Source organism: Pantherophis guttatus, chromosome 4 (genome assembly GCF_059756535.1).
Source record: "Pantherophis guttatus breed Tessera chromosome 4, ASM5975653v1, whole genome shotgun sequence".
Lineage (NCBI taxonomy): Eukaryota > Metazoa > Chordata > Lepidosauria > Squamata > Colubridae > Pantherophis > Pantherophis guttatus.
Genome location: NC_142066.1, coordinates 90,890,973 through 90,907,919, shown reverse-complemented (window position 1 = coordinate 90,907,919; position 16,947 = coordinate 90,890,973). Strand labels below are relative to the sequence as shown.

The 16,947-nt window shown below is 39.6% G+C and overlaps 1 protein-coding gene across 4 annotated transcripts in view; it reads right to left on the bottom strand.

Annotated features, from left to right (window-relative positions):
• LOC148114229 (uncharacterized) overlaps window positions 1–16,947 on the bottom strand; it is a 202,125-nt gene that overhangs the window by 31,586 nt on the left and 153,592 nt on the right. The window lies entirely within an intron of this gene.

The following is a 16,947-nucleotide window of genomic DNA, read 5'->3' as shown; positions in this document are numbered from 1 at the left end:
GTCCCCTCATTCCTGAGTTGATTGAGGAGGAAAACACAGACCTGGCTTGCATTACGGAAACCTGGTTGGGCTCAGAGGGAGGTGTCCCTCTGATAGAACTCTGCCCACCAGGTTTCCGGGTGCTACACTAGCCGAGGGCCCAGGGTAGGGGAGGAGGGGTGGCGGTTGTTATTTGGGAAGACTTTAGTCTGCGGGAGGTCACTGTTCCCCAGATAGACAGGTGTGAGGCCCTCCTCGTGAGATGGGGCCCGCAAGGGGAGTTGGGCCTGTTGATTGCGTACCTGTCTCCCAGCTGCGTAACAACAGCCCTGCCTGGGCTACTCGATGCCCTGTTGGGGCTGATGGTGGAGTTTTCCAGACTTATTGTACTATATCTAGTACAATATCTAGATATTGTACTAGATATATAGTATCTAGAATCTACCAATAAAAACGCTGTTGCTTCTTTGCCTTTTGCTGCTTGGAAAGACTGTATAAAAAAGCAATAAAGACTGAGCAGTCAGTCAGACATCTTTGCACCCTGCAAATGACTGGACATTGATTCCTTCAGGTATGAGAGTGATATTTGCTTCCATCCAGGATTTTGTTATTTTAGCTTCTAACAAGACTTCATTGTAAACTTCCAGCAGTAATAGTCCCAAGGAATCTTGTAGTTGTTTAAAGAATTCTGCCAGTAGGCCATCTGTCCTGGTGATTTATTATTCTTCTGCCTCTTAATTGCCTCTGTCAAACATTGTTATCCTTTTCATTTAATGTAGATCTTATTTCTTCAGGGATGTTAGGTAATCTAGCCTTTCGAAGTATCGTTTTATTTTATTCTTCGATAGTACCTACAGATTTTCATAATAGTTCTAAATTATTATTTTTTCCTGTCATTTTGATGTTGTAATGTACCTTTCTTATCTATCAAGCTTTTTATCTGTTTTTTTTTCTTTTCTTTTCTTTAGTTTATATGCCAGCCATCTTCCTGGTTTATTAGCATTTTGAAGAAGTTTTCTTTTATACTCTTAATTTTACATGTTAGTTCTTTTTTGAGTAGGCTCAGTTTGTGTTTTATTATTTCCATTTGATTTTTGAGCTTCTTTTCTTGTGGCTTTTTCTGCAATTCCAGTTCTAATCTATTGTACTCTCCCTCCAGTGTTTTTTGGTGTTGCTTCTTTTTTTTATTTTTCCTTCCTATATAAGAAATAGCTAGTCCTCAAAGGTATTCCTTCACTGTGTCTCATACATTTTCTAATGAGGTCCCTTCCTTTCTATTTTCTTTGAAGAAGAATGTCATTTCTTTTTCTATTGTTCGTCATCCATCTCACTTTTTTCTTATATCCTTTTCATTTAATCCTGACTGAGTTGTGATCTGCCCATATATTTGGTTCTATTTCTATTTCCTGAATATTAGTACTTAGTTATGGTGTCATCCATGCCATGTCTATCCTTGACCAGGATTGATGGCTATTTCAGTAATATGAGTATTGAGTAGTATATTGGTTTTTCTCCGGATTTCTTTTTCTTCATATACTGAATCTTGAATGTTCATTTTCTCCACCAGTTTAAAGAAAGACTTTGGTAGGGTTTTCCTTGCCTTTTTATTATTTTACTGCTTCTGTAATCTATCTTTACATTTGTGATTGCATTAAAGTCTCCTATTAGACAAATGCTCTCATAGTCCAGTTCTGCAATTTTCTCCTGGAGTTTCTCATAAAAATCTTCTTGCTTGTTGTTTGGTGCATATATGACTCTCAAGAGTACCTGATTGAAGTTTATTGTTACTTCCACCATTAATATTCTCCCTTCTTCATCTGCGTATATAGGTTTGGCTTTTATAGTTTCTCTGATGTATAAGACCACCACCCCCTTTCTTTTGTTGTGCCAGCAAGAAATATAGTTTCCCAATTTTGGAGTACTCTGAGAGTTTATTATACTGTCTTTTGATGTGTACTTCTTGTAGGCAAATTATGTTTAAGTCCATTTTTTGCAGTTTTGTAAAGAGTCTTCTCCTCTTCATGGGAGAATTTAATCCATTTATGTTAATTGATAGTAGGTTTGTTTCTTCTTTCATTATGTCACTTATAAGTGGGTTTTGCTGTTCTAGTTGTTCTTCTTTCTCTCTGCTCCTTTGTTTTTACTCCTTCTCATTCTGCTTGTTTGTTTTGTTCAACAGAGGAGCCTGAGTGGCGCAGCAGACTAATGCTACTAATGCTACTGTTAAGGGTAGTATTTAGTTTCCAGCTGCCTGCAATTACTGCGAGTTCAATTCTCACCAGGCTCAAGGTTGACTCAGCCTTCCATCCTTTCTAAGGTAGGTAAAATGAGGAACCGGTTTGTGGGGGCAATAAACTGACTTTGTATAAAATATACAAAAGTATGAAGGCTATTGCTAACGCCTTGTAAGCCGCCCTGAATCTCTGGAGAAGGGCGGTATATAAATCAAAATAAAAATAAAAAAATAAACAAAACAAAAAAAAACTACTTCCTTCTTGTTGCTTAGTCATAGTTTCATGTATCATTAATTCCTCTTGTCTTCTATTTTCTCCTTCCTCTCTTCTTGTTTGTTGCTCCTGTGGCTTAAAGTAATAATTGTAGAATTCATTTGCACTATCTGGAGAGTCCAGTCTGTGTCTTCTATCATTCCAGGTAACCAAAATTCCCTCTGGTATCAGCCATTTAAAGTTTACTTGGTGTTTGATCAACTGTCCTGTCAGAAATTGATATTGCTTCCGCAGGTCTCTAACTCTTCTGGGTACTTGCTTTAGAACCACAATCTCTCTTCCTTTATATTTTAGGGTTTCCTCTTTTATTTTTTTAAAGAATTTCTGCTCTTATTGGTTTTTTTCCCATGAATCTTACATGTACCCAGTGGTGGGATTCAATTTTTTTAACAACCGGTTCTGTGGGCGTGGCTTAGTTGGGGGTGTGGCTTGATGGTCATGTGATTGGGTGGGCGTGGCTAGCTGGCCATGTGACTGGGTGGGCATGGCTAGCTGGCCATGTGACCTGTGGGCGTGGCTATCTGCATAGGGACTACAGAGGGCTGAAAAAAGTCATTTCTGACTGGTCCTTGCACTTTTGACCGGTCCTCGCACTTATGACTGGTCATCATTTATGCCCATTGTAGCATTCTTAACAACCGTGTCACTCATTTCACAACTGCTTCTCTTCACCATGGTGACAAGATAGGGCAAAAACGTAAAATGTGAGGACAGTCGTAAGTTCGAGGACTGGTCAAAAGTGCGAGGACCAGTCAGAAATAACTTTTTCAGCCCTCTGAGTAGTCCATATGCATAAAAGAATACAGCAATAGAGAGGATGAAGGAAGGGAAGGGAAATTAGAGTAGGAATGATGGTAAGAGAGGGAGGAAGAGAGGAGGAGAAGGAAAAAGGAAGAGGAAGTAGGGAGGAGAAGAAGAGGGGGAGGAAGAGAAAGTAAGAAGGAAAGAAAAGAGAGGGCTGGTAGGTTTGAGGAGAAAGATTGCTGTACAATAAAAAAGATGAAAGGGAAGAATGCCAACCCCAAACAAATATAAAGATATTAAGATAAAGAATGAATTGTTAAACTTTAAAGAATAAAAGAGAACAAATAATAACAATAATTAGAAACACACATACAAACATACAATGTATTTTCTTTGAACAGAGTATTTGGCTGGTTCACAAATTTAAACAGTGTTTAGTCATTTCAATTAAATTTACAATTTCTATATTTCCTTTTTGCCATATTTATTCCTATTCCTATTTTTGTAAAAAACCAATATTGCCCTTCATCCTCATCTCTAATCTTAATCAAATTCAATTTTTCCCTTCTATTCTATATTATACCCCTTCCCATTGTCATCTATTTTTATATCCATCCTCACATTGGTTAATTATGTAATATTACAGTTATTTAATATAAATTCAACATTTTAATATAAATCAATTAGTTATATAACTACCTTTTTTGTATATTAAACAATATGAACATGAATATTCCAATTATTTCCATGCAATCCAATTTCTTACAAATCAATTAATTATATTTACCAATAATAATAAACCAAATAATTTCCCCCATATATTCCGCCAAACCACAACTTAACCATTTCTGCTTTCAACACAATATACAATTAATAGTATCTCAATTATTACAATTCCCTAGTTAAATAGAGCTTTTTTTCTTTTGTGTTTTAAAATCTTGAACTCTCCTCTTTTGCCCTAAATTTCCCATTGTTTGTACCTACCTTTTTTGGTGAGGAAAAAGAAAAGAAATCTGCCTGCCTAATTTTCCAACGTTGCAGCAACAGCAAAGCCAACAGCCTGCTTTACTTTCAGTTTCATTTTTCAGCATAGCTAGGGGAAAAAAATCTGCTCCAGCAAGCAGCAGAGCCCTGAGCAAAACAGCTGAGAGCAACCCCCTAGAACCGGCAGAATCCCACCACTGCATGTACCTCCCTTGGGAATTTCTTCTTTTTAGCATAGCTAGTGTGAATTCTGAACACTTCATCTATCTCTGCCCTCATCTTGGGCATTGTTATCTATAATGTTTGAGCCAATAGATATCAACTCAGCTATGTTTTCTTCTTTCCCTTCCTCAATATTCTGAAACCCCAAGAAGTGTTCAGCCTTTTCCATTTGTAACTGGATTACAGTTCCTTCGAGTTCTTTTTTGGCCTGTGTTAGTCTCTGATTCATTTCCTTTGGGGTTTTTTTCTACTTGTTTTGACTTTTCTTCAATTATTTTAATCTTTTTTTCATTTTTGGTTAGCATCTGTTGAAAAGTCCCCAGTTTTTCACCCATAATTTCCCTTGATCTCTTTTTTTTTTATTGAAAAAGTTTTCAAATACAAATTTTTCCCCCTTTTTTCTTCCCCCCTCCTCCCTAACCCCCCCTCGCCACCCATCCCCCCCTGTGACTTCTTCACAACAAAAACCTGATTCATAACAGATTACATAATATTTTACCATCTCCTTACTCCTCCTCTATATACTGACTCTTACTTACTAAAAATATTATTATTATTGATATTGTTACTTTCCCCTTTTACCATACGTTTCAAAAAAAAAGCTGTCTACTATAACATTGTATGATAACTTCTAATTTAGCATAATATTATTATAACTCCCAATTTAGCAATAATATGCCCTTTTTCTCCTCCCCCAAACTTATATCTATGTATTATTACAACATTTCAAAACAACCTTCCACTTTAAGACTATATAATAAATCCTACTTTAACATTTATTCTTTGTTTATATTAATATAACATTTCAAAGCAGCCTTCCCCATAAATCCTAATTTAACATTTATTCAACTCTATCCATTTCCTCCACTCCCCTAAATATATCACTTAAACATCTCTTTTCTTAAACTAATCAATCAGTAAACTAACATGTTTCCACCCACTTTCCTACAAAATTGCCATGCACAACAATTCTTAATATCTTTAATCCACTACCCACTCTACTAAATATATATATATATATATATATATATATATATATATATATATATATATATATATATGTAAATATTCCGTTATTAAAAAAAAAAAAGACAATGACTTTAAGTTTATAATCCATATAATATCTTCTTTGATGTCTTTCCACTAGATTGTTGAGTCCCTCATCCATAATTGGGTAACATAACATCCTGGTGCAACAGTTTGTTCAAAGTCTTCAGTCATCATCTACCCCCATCAGTAATGAATATCCTCATATATGTATAAAAGTAAAAACAACCACCCGAGTGACATTATAATTATATTCCATATAGTTGTAATTGTGGCTTTCATCAGGATTATAAATTCCCATCATCCTAATGGGTAACAACCAGATCTTCTGCATGCCCCAGCGTAGCTCTCTTGCCTTGTAGCTCAAGATAGTTATAATATATTTATCAATACAAGAAAGAAGTCCAAAGTAGATAATTCAAATCCAACAGTTTAAGGCTCTTTTCACATCCCAAAATTACGGCATTGCAGAAGTCTGTCACTGTCCTCAGGATGATATTAACCAATACTTCGCCTCCACTCCACTATCTTTTCACATATTCATTCATTTTTTTTAAAATCACTGGCTTCACTGTTGCTTAATTTAGAAATTTCTGTTTTTGTGAGACCTATTTCTTTTTTTCTTTTCTTTTTGTGGGTTTAATTTCCATCCTGTTTTCCTTTCCACAAGTTGTATATCAACTGATCGGTTTTCATTCTGCTTTATAAGTTGATCTTGTTGATTTTGTTTTTGTATCTCATATTTCTTTTTTGCCAATTGTATGTCAGCTAATTGATTTCCATACTTGTCTTTGACTTGGTGAATCATCACGTTGAGGTCGGATGCCGCTTCTCTCATATTTGTATATAATCCAGCTGGGGTATCCAAAGAATCCAAAGGCAATTTGTCTACCGCAACTTCTGTAATTCGATGTTTTCCCTTTATTTCCAACTCCTTCTGCTTATCCTGTATTGTGCCTAAAGATGTTAAGTTCATTTTCAAAATTTTTTGATAAAATTCTTCCGCTTTTTCAACAGTATCTAGTTGGTATCTTTCTCCTTGATATCTCAATATTATACCAACTGGAGCATCCCACCTAAATAAGATATTTCTGTTTTTTAACTCAGTCACCAGAAAACCAAATTTCTTCCTTTCCGTTAACATCTTGGGGGGGAGCTCTTTGTAGATCCATATCTTTCTTCCATACAATTGCAAAGTAGAATTGAAGGAATTTTGCACAATATTATTCCTAATTTCTTTATCTGTAAAATAAATCACCACATCTCTAGGCAATTGCCTTTGCTTTGCAATCCAGGAGTTTATTCTGTAAACTCTGTCAATCCTACAAAACACTTCCTCAGGTTGAACCTTTAAAATCCCAGCCAGAATATCAGAAGATATTTTCCTTAAATCATCTCTGTTATTTTCCTGCAAACCTCTCAGTCTGATCGCATATTCTGTAAAATTGTATTGCATCATTAGAACCTCTCTTTCAATCCGTTGTTGTAAATTTTCTGCATTACAAGTCTTTTGTTCAACCTCCATTTTAGATTTTTCTTCTGAGCTATTGTCTTGAATGTTTGTCAAATCATTTTCAATTTTTTGTATTTTATTGTCCAAATTATCCTCAATTTCTTCCACTTTAGACTCTAATAAGTTAGTATTTTCATCCAACTTAATCATAAATTCTGCAAAGCCATTAGCCATTTTTATAATCTTTCGATCCAGAATATCAAGCTTTAATTGCACTAATTCTTTAATTTCCTGCTTAAATTTTTCAAAGTTCTGATTCACAATCTCATTCCTTCTTACAATCTCCTCCAAAAGAAATTCAACTATATTAAAATCAGTTTTCTGAGACTGGAGCTTTAAAACTTGTTCACGTAATTTATTAAGGGGGGAATCCCCCCCCCATTGCTTGTTTGTCCGGCTTTAATGCCATATTTCAACACAGACAAACTATTTTTAAAAAAAGAGAAAAGAGAGGCAACAGAGAAAAAAAAATCTTCTTTCCAACCAAGATCAATATCAGATCTCCAGGAAGAGAAAAACACAAAAGTAGAGCTTTATTTTCAAGTGTAGCCAAAAGTATTTATTCCGCTACTTTGTATCTCAATAGGGAATGGAAGGACTCTCCCTATCCACCCCTTCTCAAGCCTCGGCAATCGCCCTTTTTAAAGATTCTTTTTTCCTTTTCCTTTACCTTCTTCAATAATTGTTATAAAATAAGTGAGATACTTGCGATTCAGGGTTACAGGTCCAGCTCATATCCCTTCAAATGTAGCCAGGAGCATTTATTCTGCTACTTTGTAACTTAATAAGAAACGGAAGGACTTTCTCTTTTCAGCTTCCCTGCTCCAGTTTCGGCAATCGCCATTTTAAAAGGTCTTTTTTACTTTGTTGAATATCCTTTGCGAAATAAGTATTAATACTTGCAATTTAGGGTCACAGGTCCAGATCCTGATCTCATCATCTTTAGTTAATCTGTTAAATATCTTAAAAAGCTTGTCTTCGTAGCCTTGCTCTGCAAAAAGGCAGAGGTCTCCCAACGCCCGGAGCGAACGGCGAGTGCTATAGGGAGCTTCCTCCGCTCTCCCCCAAGAGAAAAAAAAAACTCTGGGGGCTATGGAGAGCTCTACCTACACTCACCTGCTCTATCCCACATTTCCTCCTGGAAATGGGGTTTTTCGAGCCACCTTTGCACTGTACAGGCGGCTCTTTACAGGCGAAGGGGCTGGCGGTCCTGAGGGACCGTCTGGTGGCTACGAAAAGCAAACCGGAAGCCAATTTCCCTTGATCTCTTGATTCTCTTGATTCTTTATTTCATTATGGTTCTTGGTTATGGCCTCTTATAGCAATTGGAACAATGTTTGCATATCTTTTTGAATTGTATTCATTTTTTCCTGCTGGATGAAACTTTCTATTGACCCTTGGATTGAACGACTTGACATTGCTGATGATGAGGCAGATGATGGTGCTGATCCAGTTCCCCCCCCTAATTTAGATACGTTTGAATTTGACATTTTGACCCTTATCAATTTATCAGCAATTTTAGATAACCAGTAAATCCGAATTTGACCAAACACTTTTGAGAGCCTTTGTTAGGTCTTACTTAGTGGCAATACAGGTGGCAAAATGTTCACATTTTCCCGCACTTATTGCATCCATGGATTCTTGCCCAGCCGCCCTATTTAGGGTAACTTGCTCCCTCCTTAAGGTTGGGGGAACGGAGGACCCTTGCAGGGTAGAGCTGAGGAATTTGTGCAGTTTCTGTCAGATAAAATCACTCAGATTCAGATGGGCCTGGACTCTGATTGGGCAATACCGACCGAGATGACGGGGGCGGGTCTTATTCTTATTGTCTGGGAGGAGTTTGAGCCAGTGACTTCTGAGGAAGTGGACAAGGCTGTAGGGGCGATGAGCTCCTCCACTTATTTGTTGGACCCATGCCCCTACTGGCTGGTTTCGGCCAGCAAGGAGATGACCCGAGGCTGGCTCCAGGCTTTAGTTAACGTGTACTTGAGGGAGGGGTCCTTCCCGCAACCATTAAAGGAAGCAGTTGTAAGGCCCCTCCTCAAGAAGCCTTCCCTGGACCCAGCAGAATTAAAAAACTTTCATCCAGTCTCCAACCTACCTTTTGTGGGAAAGGTTGTAGAGAAAGTGGTGGCACTTCAGCTCCTGCGGTCATTGGATGAAACAAATTATCTGGACCCTTTTCAGTCCGGCTTCAGACCTGGCTACAGCACAGAAACTGCCTTGGTCATGCTGATGGATGATTTCTGGTGAGCCCGAGACAGGGGTCATTCCTCCATCTTGGTGCTACTTGACCTCTCAGCGGCTTTTGATACCATTGACCATGGTATCTTCTGGGGCGACTAAGAGAGCTGGCAGTGGGAGGCACCGTGTTGCGGTGGTTCACCTCCTATCTCTCTGGTCATCACAGTCGGTGCTGGTAGGAGGACAGAGGTCGTCCCCTAGGCCCCTTGTCTGCGGGGTGCCTCAGGGCTCGGTCCTCTCTCCCCTCCTATTTAACATCTACATGAAACCACTGGGTGAAATCATCTGATGACATGGGGTGGAATATCAGTAATATGCTGATGATACCCAGCTGTATATCTCCACCCCTCGTCAATTCAGTGAGGCGGTAGATGTGATGTACCAGTGCCTGGAGGCTGTGAGGATCTGGATGGGAGTCAACAGGCTCAGACTTACCCAGACAAGACCGAATGGCTCTGGGTATTGCCCCCTAAAGACTATGTCAATTGTCCATCCTTGGTTCTGGGGGGAGAGAAAGTGCCTCCCTCAGAACAGGCTTGCAATTTGGGTGTCCTTCTAGACTCACAGCTGAGATTGGAACAACATCTGACAGCTGTAGCTAGGGGGACCTTTGCACAGGTTCGTCTGGTGCACCAATTGTGACTCTACTTGGATCAGGAGGCTCTCCTCACAGTCACTCATGCCCTTGTCACCTCACGGTTGGACTATTGCAACGTGCTCTACATGGGGCTACCCTTGAAAAGTGTTTGGAGACTACAGTTGGTCCAGAATGCAGCTCCGTGAGTTATAGTGGGTGCACCTAGATACACCCACATTACACCAATTCTCCGCAAGCTGCACTGGCTCCCTATCGGTCTCCGGGCGCAATTCAAGGTGTTGGTTATTACCTTTAAAACCCTACATGGCTCAGGACCAGGCTATCTTCGAGACCGCCTTCTACCACATAGCTCCCAGCGACTGATAAGATCCCACAGAGTCGGTCTCCTCCAGGTCCTGTCAGCTAAACAATGTTGGCTGGTGGGCTTGCGGGGGAGGTCCTTCTTTGTGGCTGCCCCGGCTCTCTGGAACCAATTACCTCCTGAAGTCCAGACCACCCCCACCCTATTGGCCTTCCGGAAAGCGGTGAAGACCTGGCTTTTCCGGCAGGCCTGGGGCCGTTGATCTCATTATAGTGAACTTGCGAGACCCGGCCACAAATTGGAGTGTATGTGTTTTAACGCATTTAATGTTTGAATGTCTTCTTTTAACTTTTGTATGGGATATTGTTGCATTGTTTTATTCTCTGTTGTAAGCCACCCAGAATCCCTCAGGTGGCATAGAAATGTGACAAAATAAATAAATAAATAAATAAAGTGCCCAATCACCCTTCAAATTTCTCCCAAATTATCCACATCCTCTTTGTGCCCTTTTTAATATTAACCAGTAATGTTCTTTCCCCAACAATTTTCCCCTCCCTTTCAGTTGTCAAATAATTTCACTATCTTTTAACTTTAATTTTAACTCTAAATTCCACAGAGATTGTATCTAGAATGTCCAAGTAGCCTCTTCAATATCCCTCTTAATTCACTTATTTTCTTATAAGAAATGACATTTGTAATCCGCCAAGAAGCCCAATAGTTGCACATCACCTCTATTCAGCAGTTAAAAAAATTTCCACTTAGCTTCAAGTTAAATCCAAATTTCATGCTGTCCAATGTATTTGTAATCCACAAAGAGTCAAATGATCTCAAGGACAATTTTCTATGTCTTCCCCATCTGTTTCTAAGTATCCAGTGTAAGCAGTTTGCAAGTGTTAATTCCACAGGACAGCACCCAATTAAGTGTATCAGCTCAATTCAGTTCTAAGGAACCCAAGCCTTTTGTACTGCATCAGACTGTTCAAGGTCTTCTCCCTTTACTTGACAGGTTCCACCAGCAGGTGGCATCCTTACTCTATTTCTCCACTTTCACCTGAATCCACTTTAAAACTTTCACTTCTACAAAGTTTGTTTTTCAGGATTACAATGTACATTATATATCTAAAAGTATCTTAAGTATCCATAAAACTGGTGAAATATCCACAAGCAAGCCTCCTAAAACTGAAACCCATTAAAGATATATTTTTACCAAGTGCTTTCTTTTCCTTTGCTTGGGTCTGTCAGCAGTTCATGTGTTTAGTCACCGCCATTCCAGAGGGGTGAATAAAGATCACCTCCTCTCTTTTAGAGTCTCGTTTTCAGAAAGAAGTTGATTTCTGGGGTAAATTCCTCAACAGGAGTTGGAAATTAAGAATAGCTCACCCAGATCACACACACTGTTTTCTGCTCATCTCCTTTATTGCTCTTTCATTGGAGCTGTCACAGCCTCCGTCCGGCCAGCTTAATGGCCATCTTTTCCCCCTGCCAAGATGAGGAGTTTTCTGGGATCAAACAGTGAGTTTGCAGGCTCCCTGTGATTGACGAAACTTCTCCCTCTGCCTCCACCACCTCTCCAAGGTGGCTTGGGTCCAACTGAGTCCAATTGTACCTCCTGTCAGGTAGAACATGGCAGTTTAACACAGAGCCCTGTGAAAGCTTGCTATTCTTGCTGCGATGTCAGCTCTGTCCCCAGTCATGTCCTGTCTTATTTTTTTCTATTTATGGGAGGCCCACTACTTCTGTTTGCTCATGAGGCAGGGGGGATGGAGTTGCCTCCATCCAACTTACACTGACTGCACTGACTTACCTCAGGGCCTCCGCAGCCAGGCCAGCTACTCCCCGACATCTGCCTCGCCTCATGGCCAGCACCAGCAATCCAAACATAATACAAATAATTAAATCACAAACTGTTTAAATCCTTTTTAACTAAAACACAAGGGAAGAAAAAAAACCCTGTCTGGCTCATTGCCAGAGCTTACAGCAGCTGCCCTTGTTAAATCAATTACCAGAACAAATAGACACAGGAACTATGATGCCACTTACCCTGAGGGTGCTTTGTTGTGACTGGGGATTTTAATCAAGCCTGTCTAAAATCTGTTCTCCCTACATCCCACAAGTGGTATGCAGAGCCATATCTGTGAGCACGGGAGCATTGCCCTAGCTCAGCTCCAGTGTGCATGCATGCACTGGCCACCTGATTTTCGGGCATTCCGGGCCCACTGGAAGTCGGGAAAGGGCTGTTTCTGGCCTCTGGAGGGGAGAGCCTCTGGGGGGTGGGGAAGGCCATTTTCGCCCTCCTCAGACTCCTAGAAAGCCTCTGGAGCCTGGGAAGAGTGCAAAATGGGCCTACCGTGCCCACCGTGCCATCACGTACCAAAAGCAGGGGGGCACACACACAGGCATGTGGAGAGGTGGTGTACTGAATTATGGGTGTGGGCACATGTGCACTTGACCCCCCGCGCTCCCACTTTTGGCATGCGACGGCAAAAAGGTTAGTCATCACTGCTCTAGACCATATGTTCTCAAATTTAAGACAGGCATATAGAGCAATCCCCCTCTCCCATCTGGGTACATCTTACCACATCTCTCTGCTACTGTGTCCAAAGTATATCCCCCTTAGGAAAAGGTTACGGCCAGTCAGAAAAATTGTCAAAATCTGGCTGGAGGGAGCACTCTGCCAGTTGCAGGACTGCTTTGAGACTACTAAGTGGACTATATTTGAACATTTGGAGCTGCAAGAATTCACTGATACTGTACTCTCTTACATTAAAACATGCACAGACAATGTAACAGTGAATAAGCGCATCAGAGTTTACAGTAATCATGAACCTTGGATGTTAGCAGAGGTACAATCACTTCTGAGAGCCCGAAACTTCACCTTCAAGGCAGGAAATGAAGACGAATACAATAAGGCCAGGGCAAACTTGAGGAGAGGCATAAAGGTGGCTAAACAGAAATACAAACAAAAGATAGAGAAGCATCTGGAAGATAATAACTCAAGACAGGTGTGTCAGAGGCTACAACACCTAACCAATTATAAGGGCAATACAAAAAAAATAGCAAATGATGCCCTGTTGGTGGAGGAGCTAAATAGCTTCTTCACCCAGTTTGAGGTCAAAAGACCTATCTCTGTGGCTCTAGCCTAAAGGCCCTCTAACCTCCAGCCACTCACCCTCTCACTCATATGAAGTGAGAGCTGTGCTGAAGGCTGTAAATTCCAACAAAGCTGCAGGTCCAGATTAGGTGCTAGGGAAAGTGGTAAAAACCTGTGCTGACCAATTAACAGGGGTCCTGACAAGGATTTTTAATGTCTCCCTGCAACAGGCTAGAGTCCCATCATGCTCAAAAGCAGCCACAATTATCCCAGTTCTGAAGAAAGCAGCCATAAACAGCCTGAATGACTATAGACCTATTGCACTGACATCTATAGTGATGAAGTGCTTTGAGAGACTGGTCCTACAACACCTCAGGTCCTGTCTTCCACCAAATTTTGATCAACACCAGTTTGCTTATAGAAGCAACAGGTCAACAGGGGATGCCATTGCCATTGCTCTACATATTGCACTAAGCCACCTTGAGAAATCTGGGAATTATGTTAGAATGCTTTTTATAGACCTTTAATACCATCTTATCAGGCATTCTCATCGAAAAGCTGACTGACCTGAATTTCCCTCCCCTCACTTGTGACTGAGCTCTCCTCAATGATTTCCTGATGGATCGTCTACAGTATGGGTTGATTCCTTTACATCTTCTACCCTGAAGCTCAGAAAGGCAGTAAAAAAAATCAGACCAAGCGCCAAGCTTGCATCCTGACTCTTGGAAGTACACATCCCAAAGGTACACCACAAGCAGTGTAAAAAGCTTTTTTAAAAAGTCAAGCCCCTGTCAAACAAAACAAAAAACCTCCAGAGAAGTGGCTCCGGGTAGTCTAGGCATACTGCCAAGAATTATTAGCTGCTACAAAGTAGGAGAGGCAGTTTCTGAAAACACTTAAGCAGGGCAATAAAGATAAGGATTAGGCTAGAAGCAACACAGAGGCACACCAGAATGTTTCCTTCCTGCCTTCCTGACAAGATTAGCCCTGTAAAGTGGGAAAAACAAGACTGTTGGAAGGAAATTTCTTCCAACAACTGGTTTGCTGAACTGCTCAGAAAGTTAACAAATGATTCTCCTGAACTGGTATGAACTGGCTGAATCCCACCACTGCATACATACATTTAAATATTATCTAAGTCTCATTTTGTGGGTATTTTTTCCTATTATAACAACTTGAATAAATACTTTCCTCTAACACATACCTTTCTGTTTGAAATCTTCCTTAAGGCTCATATTGGTGTACATACAGGTGCCTGGAGAACACCACCTCACAATGTTTACAGAATGGCAAAATCCCAAAGGTAAGTGTATACTGTATTGACTTCTGCATTACTTGACAAGTATGAGTTAAATTCATTCTTATTAAAATGGGGGAAAAAAACCAATATGTTATCTTCTTTTCTGTTCTAAATATCCTTGTATTAACTGATATGGTTCAAAGGATTCCAAATGAACCTTAAATGTTCTTCCAGTGTCTTCATTTTGTTGTTGTTGTTGTTAGTTGTGAAGTCATGTCTGACCCATCATGATCCCATGGACAACTTTTCTCCAGGCCTTCCTGTCCTTTACCATTCCCCAGAGACCATTTAAGCACATGCCGACTGCTTCAGTGACTCCATCCAACCACCTCATTCTCTGTCGTCCCCTTCTTTTTTTGCCCTCAATCATTTCCAGCATTAGGCTCTTCTCCAGTGAGTCCTTCCCAGTGGTGGGATTCAAGTAATTTAACAACCGGTTCTCTGCCCTAATGATTTCTTCCAACAACCAGTTTGCCAAACTGCTCAGAAAGTTAACAACTAGTTCTCCCAAAGTGGTGCGAACTGACTGAATCCCACCACTGGTCCTTCCTTCTCATTAAGTGGCCAAAGTATTTGAGTTTCATCTTCAGGATCTGGCCTTCTAAAGAACAGTCAGGGTTGATCTCTTCTAGGACTGTCTGGTATGATCGCCTTGCAGTCCAAGGGACTCACAGGAATCTTCTCCAGCACCATAGTTCAAAGGCCTGAATTCTTTGATGCTAAACCTTCCTTATGGTCTAACTTTCATATCCATACATTGCAAATGAGAAAACCATAGCCTTGACTATGGTACTATATGGTGCACTGTCTTAATTTTATACTCCTCCAAATGAATTACGAAGCCCATTAACCCTAATTGAAGTGTACCAAATTGGGAAAAGGATATTCTAGATTCCTATAAATGATTTTAATATTCTCATTTCAGTTGATGGATGATAGCAAGGATATCAATATATTTATTTTAGCCAAAAACCTAAACTGGATCTTGAATCTCAATTAGTCAATAGTTCTGGAGTTGTCTGTCAATTCTTTTCTAGTGGAAAAAATATTAAACAGAAAATAAGCATCTACTAGTAATATAGAGTTAAGCTGGAGAAAAATCCTCCTGAGCTGGCAATTGCAGAACAACCTCAAAATACTTTAATGACTTTTTAATTAAGAGGAAAGAATATAAGAAAGGCAAATCTTTAGTTAATGCATTTTACTTTTTCTGCTGGAGCTTCACTTAGGCCTTGCTATGATCTCATCTGATTGATTACTACCAGACATAGATATGTATTCTGCGTGCCGGAATGCAATTTTTCTTGATCAGATAAAAAATATTGTCCACATAGTGTCTCAGCTACAGCTTACTCAGCCAAAAGAATGGAAGACATAATTTTAAAATTTCTGTCATAGAACAGAAAATAATTAATAACAATGCTACTAAAATAAAAATTTAACTATGCAGAGGAGAGCTCTCCTCTGAATCTGAATCTGAATCACTGGACTGGTGAAATGCTATACTTTATTTTACTCGTAGAATACTCGTAGAATATGAACAGCTAGATTTTATTTTATTTTTTTACATGAACAGATGGACTTTTTTTTAAAAAAATGAAGTAATAATAATAGCGCATAATAGCTCCATAGATAAGAAAAAGAGAGAGAGAGAGAATATCCACTGTAATCTGAAGCATATTAAAGCATCTAAAGAACTGCAGATAAATAAACTGCTTTCAGCAAAAGAACAAGAGTAACTCCTGACTCATATGGTAATTTGTATTCTCTTTTCTCCTCTCTGAATCAAGAATATTTTGAGGACCATGACTTGTAGTGCAACAACACCTGTCTTCCTGGCTCTGTGTTCTTGTAGGAGCAGACTGTAGAGCTGGATGAAATACCCTAAAAGAGACAATGACCTACTGTTTAATGACATTGTTGCTAGACAGTCTATTGACTGCTGAAACAGTGATAGCAATATCGGAGCAGTTAATAATAATCAACAGGTAAGTGGATAAGTTGAAAATATCTTAATAGATAAACCCACAGTGAAGTTTTGATTACTCTCCCAAAAGATAAAAATCCCAAACAATGATAAACAATTCCTGAACCCTAAAACTAAAAGAAAAGTTGAATGCTAGCCAGAATCGTTCACTGGAGCTTGGAGTGATAGAGATGGGGCTCTTCCACTTCATCCTTGACCTTATTGGAGCAGTGCCCAGCAGATTGTGTTCAAATGTACCCAAGCAAAAAAGGGATTTGAACACAATCTGCTTATTACTTTTGTTCTAGATGCTACAAGAGGAACAAATAGATATCTTAGCAAACATTGAAGAACTCAAGCAAGCTATGTGCATAATGCAAGAGTACTAAATCTTTGTATGTCACACAACAATAAATAGAAGTTAACCCATAGGCTACTACCAACAAATTAG